A 6,818-nucleotide genomic window follows, 5' to 3' on the forward strand; every position below is an offset into this window, starting at 1 on the left:
CAGGGTGAGTGAAAGGGATAAGAGAAGATGAATCTCAGGTTGAATGTCTGAGGGTTGAATCTCAGTGGAGGTACTTGTAGTAGTGCTTAATCCTCTTCCCTAGGCTCAGTATCTCCACTATACAACGAAGTAAACTAGCTTGCCTATCTTGCTGGAGAATTGAAAAGAGTAGAGGACTTAGTGATGAAATGTAGTAGATGCTCAAAGAACAGGTACTCTTGCCTCAACCCTGCTGGACCTTTGGAGTGAACCTTTATCCAGCCTCCTCTGAGGATTAGAGGCTTCATGGAGAGAAGGGAACAGTGTGCTTGTGTGTCTGTTAGTCCAGATTGGGTAATTCCAGGTGATCAGACAACTGGATGTTTCCTTGATACAAAGCGGCCTCCTCAGACTAACAGCAATAATAGAAATATATTTGTCACCTTCTTGTCAACAGAATGGGGTAGATTGGGCTAAGGAGAAAAATTTAAAAGATATTTTAGAAGGCAATAATTTGTGAGTCAGAACTGGGGCTAGCAAAAGGGAAAGCAGCTACTCCAATCCTGAGAAATAGCACCACCACCCCCGCCCCCTGGAGTTACTGCATGTGAGGAACTGTGTGCAGTGCATTACTTGGTGCAGCTCTTCTAGCCACAGCTATTGCAACTCCCACTAAATGACTGGATGGGACAATGGAGAAAGGGTGTAGAACACTAATGTGAGGTTGCTCAGGTATGCTATCCTGAGTTTAAGGCAAGTCATCTCAAAAATAGGAAAGCAGATCTCATGATCATCAAGAAAGAAGAGACTGGAGTGGAACATTCCCTTTGGATTCTGGGATCCCTGCATGCTGAACTTCCTCAATCCAGGATAAAGAACTGTGACACCAGAGGAGTGGTATAGCAGTGGCAGAGGAACAGGGACAATAGGACCAAAATCATGAAACAGAGCAGTGGGATTCCCAGCCCTTGAAAAAGAAAGTTGACATGTGGGAGGGGGGAGCAGGGAGGGAGGGGAAAAATGAGGACCTAATGTCGGGGGTTTAAATGGAGAGAAAATGTTTTGAGAAACGATGTACAAATGCGCTTTACACAGTTGATGTGTGTATGGATTGGGATAACAGTTGTATGAGCCCCTAATAAAATGTTTAAAAAAAAAAAAAAAAAAGAAAGTTGAGTGCCTTCAGGCAGAAGGCTTGCTTGCAGAGTAGGGTGACTTCAGGCACTTAATTGGTGGAGCTCAGCTTGCTGATATACAGAGCTAGAGTTGAGTGCCTTTGCACTGGTATTGCTGGTAGAGTTTAGTGCCTTTGAGGACATTTTTTTTTTGTTATGCTAAAAGAGCTTTGTAGGAGGCAAGGGGCAGCTGCCATGGTGTTGCATGGCTGAAAATCCAAGGACTGTAGAAATGGATAGCTGCAGGCAGGGTTTAGAAGAGCTTGTCCTGACTGAAGAACTGTATCCTAAGCATTTTGATCCTGAATTAAACCTGTTAATTTCCCTAATAAATCCCATAATTTGAGTATTATCTATGAGTTGTATGTGTTCCAAGGACATTGCAATGGATTCTAGAACCCGGCACAGATGTAAAGTGTCATGGTTGGCGACAGAATTGGTAAAGAATGTTGGAGGTTGGAGACATGTCTGACCTCTGCAATATGAATTGGGCTAATGTGGTATTTGACTCTCCTTTCCCTTTATGAAATCAGAGATTAACCTGATGTCATTCTTACAGCAGCCCTTCCTGAGGGATCTCCTGTATTCTCTGGGTTAGTGGGTGTGCTAGTCTGGGTTGACTAGAGAAACAAATTCATAGAGAATCATATATGTGTAAGAGAGAACTTTATATCAAAGAGCTATTGAACATTGAGAAAACATCCCAGCCCAGTCCAGATCAAGTCCATAAATCTGATATTAGCCCATATGTCTGATACCAATCTATAAGTTCCTCTTCAGACTCACACAACACATGCAATGATGCCAAGTGTAGGAAGATCACAGGTCAGTGGGTGGAAAGTCTTGCACATCCAGTGGCAGTGGAAACATCTCAGTGCTAGCAGGGGTCGCCGCATGACTCCTCTAGCTCCAGAGCTCTGGTACCATCAGCATAGCTCCATGTGTCTCATCAACAGGAATATCTTGCAGGGAGTGAGCATGTGTCCCACCTCCAGTGAGCTATTTCTCTTGTTAGCACCTCCAAATGAGGTCATGAAGCTATGAACTGATTGACAGGCTAAACTCCACCTTTTAACTACCACAGCAGGGAAAGCAAGGACAGGAATGGCCTTGGACTAAGGATAAGAAGGCACAAAATACCTGAGCTCTCCCTCCTCTTCCATAACCCATTTCCTGGAAGAAAGTCTGAGATACAAGAAGATACAAGAAGAAATGATGAGTTGAAAAAATACCCCCCTCAAAAAGGCAAATAAATTCAATGTCCACAACAGTGTTAACAATGTTTTCCATGGAGTTTAAACAAGTGATGGCGCTGAAAGCCTGGCCCTTAAGTAGATAGAATTGAAGCATTCTAATTGCCTTGCAATGCTCAGGAGAAGAGTAAAATATTTATTAACTTTATTGTTGTCGTTAGGCACTATCAAGTTGATTTCATTCATATATTCAACAGGATGAAACACTGCCCAGTCCTGTATTATCCTAATTGTCAGACCTTTTTAAAAAAATCATTTTATTGGGGGCTTGTACAATTCTTATCACAATCCATACATCCATCTATCGTGTCAAGCACATTTGTTGCCATCATCATTCTCAAAACATTTGCTTTCTACTTGAGCCCTTGATATCAGCTCCTCATTTTTCCCCTTCCTCCCCCTCCCCCCTCCCTCATGAACCCTTGGTAATTTATAAAGTATTATTATTTTGTCATATCTTACACTGTCCAATGTCTCCCTTCACCCACTTTGAGGTTGTCCATCCCCCAGGGAGGAGGTTATATGTAGATCCCTGTAATCGGTTCCCCCTTTCTATCGCACCCTCCCTCCACCCTCCAGGTATCACCACTCTCACCACTGGTCCTGAAGGGATCATCCGTCCTGGATTCCAGTTCCTATCTGTACCAATGTACATCCTCTGGTCTAGCCAGATTTGCAAGGTAGAACTGGGATCATGATAGTGGGGGGAGGAAGCATTTCAGAAGTAAAGCTGTGTTTCATCATTGCTACCTGACTGGCTCAAATTGGCAGACCATTTAATTGAAGGTCGTCTTCTTCTTCTTTGCTGACTCTCCACTAAGCGTGATGTCCTTCTCCAGTGACATGTCATCCCTCCCGATAACATGCCCAAGTATGTGAGGTAAAACTCTCACCATCCTCACTCTCAAGGAGTGTTCTTCTGGTTATACTTCTTCCAAGACAGACTTGTTCATTCTTCTGAAAGTCCATGGCATCATTAATATTCATCGCCAAGACTAAAATCAATTCTATTCATCACCCAGCTTTCACATGCGTAAGATTGCAAATAACAGAGCTTGAGTTAGGTGCACCTTAGTCCTCCAAGTGACATCTTTACTTCTCAACAGTTTAAACAGGTCTTCTGCAGCAGATTTTCCCAATGAAATAGGTTATTTAATTAAAAAATAGTTTATGAATTATTGGGAATTAATGCTATATTATGTAATTCCATAGTTCAACCATGTCCAGCAGAATTGTACATTTGCTACCAGTCAGTTTCCAAACATTCCTTTTCTTCCTAGGTGCCTTTCCCCACCTCCACTACCATGATACCCCCTCCCCATGAAACCTTTATTCTACTTGCTATCTCTATAGGTTCATCAATCCTGGGTTTTACATACTGAAAAACAAAAACATAACACAGCTTCAGGAGGGTGACCCCAGTGACCTAACACCTCTGAGATACATCCTATTATGTACAAACAAAAACCAAACCAAACCAAAGATACTGAAAAATTTGGAAACCACATCAGGTCCAGCATGCATCAGAGGGGGAATCTTCTGACAGGGTTTTAACTGTTCAGGTCAGATTGATGCCTTTGATCTTCTAGACTCAGCTCTCCAATGCACTCTGTCTAGTAACCACTTTCCTCCTGTCCCTCAATTGTGGCTAGAGGGCGTCCACCGGAGGCTGATTTCATATGTAGTTCCACAAATGTATCTTGGGCTCCTACTGACATCCACAGCCTTCTGCGAACCAGATTCTCACAATGTAGGCTCTGATACTAATCCCTCCTGAGACTTTAGATTACATGCTACACAATCCTTCAGTGACTGAAGATAGTGTGCTTCTTCCATATGGACTTAGTTGACATCTCACTTAGATGGCTGCTTGCTTGAAGATAAACTTTTTTTAAAAATCATTTTATTGGGGGCTCATACAACTCTTATCACAATCCATACATACATCAACTGTGTAAAGCACATTTGTACATTCGTTGCCCTCATCATTATCAAAACATTTGCTCTCCACTTAAGCCCTTGGCATCAGCTCCTTATTTTTCCCCTCTCCCTTTCTGCTCACCCCTCCCTCATGAACCCTTGATATTTTATAAATTATTATTCTGTCATATTTTACACTGTCCGACATCTCCCTTCACTCACTTTTCTGTTGTCCGTCCCCCAGGGAGTAGGTTATATGTAGATCTCTATAATCAGTTCCTCCTTTCCACCCCACCCTCACTCCACCCTCCTGGTATCGCCACTCTCACCACAGGTCCTGAAGGGATCATCCAGACTGGATTCCCTGTGTTTCCAGTTTCTATCTGTAACAATGTACAAGCTCTGGTCTAGATTTGTAAGATAAAATTGGGATCATGATAGTGGGTGGGGAGGATGCATTTAGGAACTAGAGGAAAGTTGTGTGTTTCATCGTTGCTACACTGCACCCTGACTGGCTTGTCTCCTCCCCACGACCCTTCTGTAAGGGGATGTCCAGTTGCCTACAGATGGGCTTTGGGTCTCCACTCCGCACTCCCCCTTATTCACAATAATATGATTTTTTGTTCTGATGATGCCTGATACCTGATCCTTTTGACACCTCGTGATCACACAGGCTGGCATGCTTCTTCCATGTGGGCTTTGTTGCTTCTGAGCTAGATGGCCACTTGTTTACCTTCTAGTCTTTAAGACCTCAGATGCCAGATGCTACATCTTTTGATAGCCGGGCACCATAAGCTTTCCTCACCACATTTGCTTATGCACCCATTTGAAAGACAAACCTTTAAGACCTTAGACACTACTTTATCTGATAGCCAGGCACCATCTAAATTCTCTGCCACATTTTACTATAAAACCTGTCTTATCTGTGTTCCCTTCCTGAGGGCGAATATTGAGGAGGGCCATGATGTAAGAACTAATTGTTCTTAAGTTGGAGCTAGGATTTAGTGTAGGCCCCAAACCCATTCCTCGATCTATGTTTTTGTTTGTTTGTTATTCTTTTAATTTCTTATTATTTGGGTGTTAACATTAATTTTTTGACTGCTGCTTCCAATGGTATTGAGGAGTCAAGAAAAATGAAATCATTGACAACTCCAATCTTTTTTCTATTTGCTTATTGATCTGGTTGTTAGGATTTTTATTATGGGAGAAGCCAGCCCCCCCACAACTAATCATGGGCTCGGTGGGCGCAATTGTATGGTTAAGATATATAAAGATTATAGTAAAGTCATAGAGAATAAAAGAGATAGGAGAGAGAATAAAATGACACATTTTATAGCAGCATGCTCAACTCAACCCCTCTTGATGGTCCATGTGGAGGTCCGGAGACCAGAGAGGAGCATGAGGGAGAGGGGTTTATTTCTAGCCAAGGTTTATATATACTTGGGGACGTCTAAGCCCCCTGACCTATTTCACAGGAAGGGGTTGTAACAAAGGCAATACAGTAATGGGAGGGAGACGATCTAGGGGTGTACACCTATAGGAAGAGAAGGGATTAGGAGTAAACATGTGACAAGACGGGTAGACCCCAGATTCAATATGGAAGCCTAACCTTGATTGTCCTTGAGCTGGAGACTTGACTTATTCTAAGCTTTCAACGGAAAGGAATACACTGCCCTTAACAGCAGGGAGTGAGACTCCCCTGTGGTGGGATAAACAATAGTGTCTGATTGCTCTGGATGGCTGAATGCCTCCAGGGAGAATATCTCTAAGCATCTGACCTCCCACCATGTGCTGGTAAATACCTTCTTAGGCTTGGCATATCTTTGGGGGAGACAAAGCTGGGGAGAAGTCTTTTTATATCCCACATTTTATTATTATTATGTTCAGGTATAAGCCATACTGAAGCCTATAATCTTTAATTTTCATCGGTAAGTGCTTCAGGTGTTCTCCTTCAGCAAGCAAGATGGTGTCACTTGCATATGGCAGTGTTCTCCAACCCTGATGCCATGTTCTTCTTCATATAGTTTAGCTTCTTAGATTATTTGCTCAGCATACAGATTTAAAAAGGATACAATTATGATGCACACCTTTGATTTTAAACTACACAGTTTCCCTTTGTTCTATTCAAATGACTCCTTCTTGGACTAGGGCGGGGCTCAGCAGACTGCAGCTCTCAAGCCAGATGTGGCTCTTTCGGTAAGTACATGTGGCTCTGAAGCAAAATTGGAAAGAAAAAAAAGCATATTATTCAGTTAATGGTGATTTAATTTGTTTGTAAAATTATATTTATGGTGCTCAAATACTTAAAAAAAATCATTTTATTGGGGGCTCATACAACTCTTATCCATACATACATCAATTGTGTAAAGTGCATTTGTGCATTCACTGCCCTCATCATTCTCAAAACATTTCCTCTCCACTTAAGCCCCCGGCATTAGGTCTTCATTTTCCCCTCCCTCCCTGCTCCCCCCTCCCTCATGAGTCCTTGATA

Source organism: Echinops telfairi, unplaced genomic scaffold (genome assembly GCF_000313985.2).
Source record: "Echinops telfairi isolate 266 unplaced genomic scaffold, ASM31398v2 ScPeMD7_70;HRSCAF=299, whole genome shotgun sequence".
NCBI classification, from domain to species: Eukaryota; Metazoa; Chordata; class Mammalia; order Afrosoricida; family Tenrecidae; genus Echinops; species Echinops telfairi.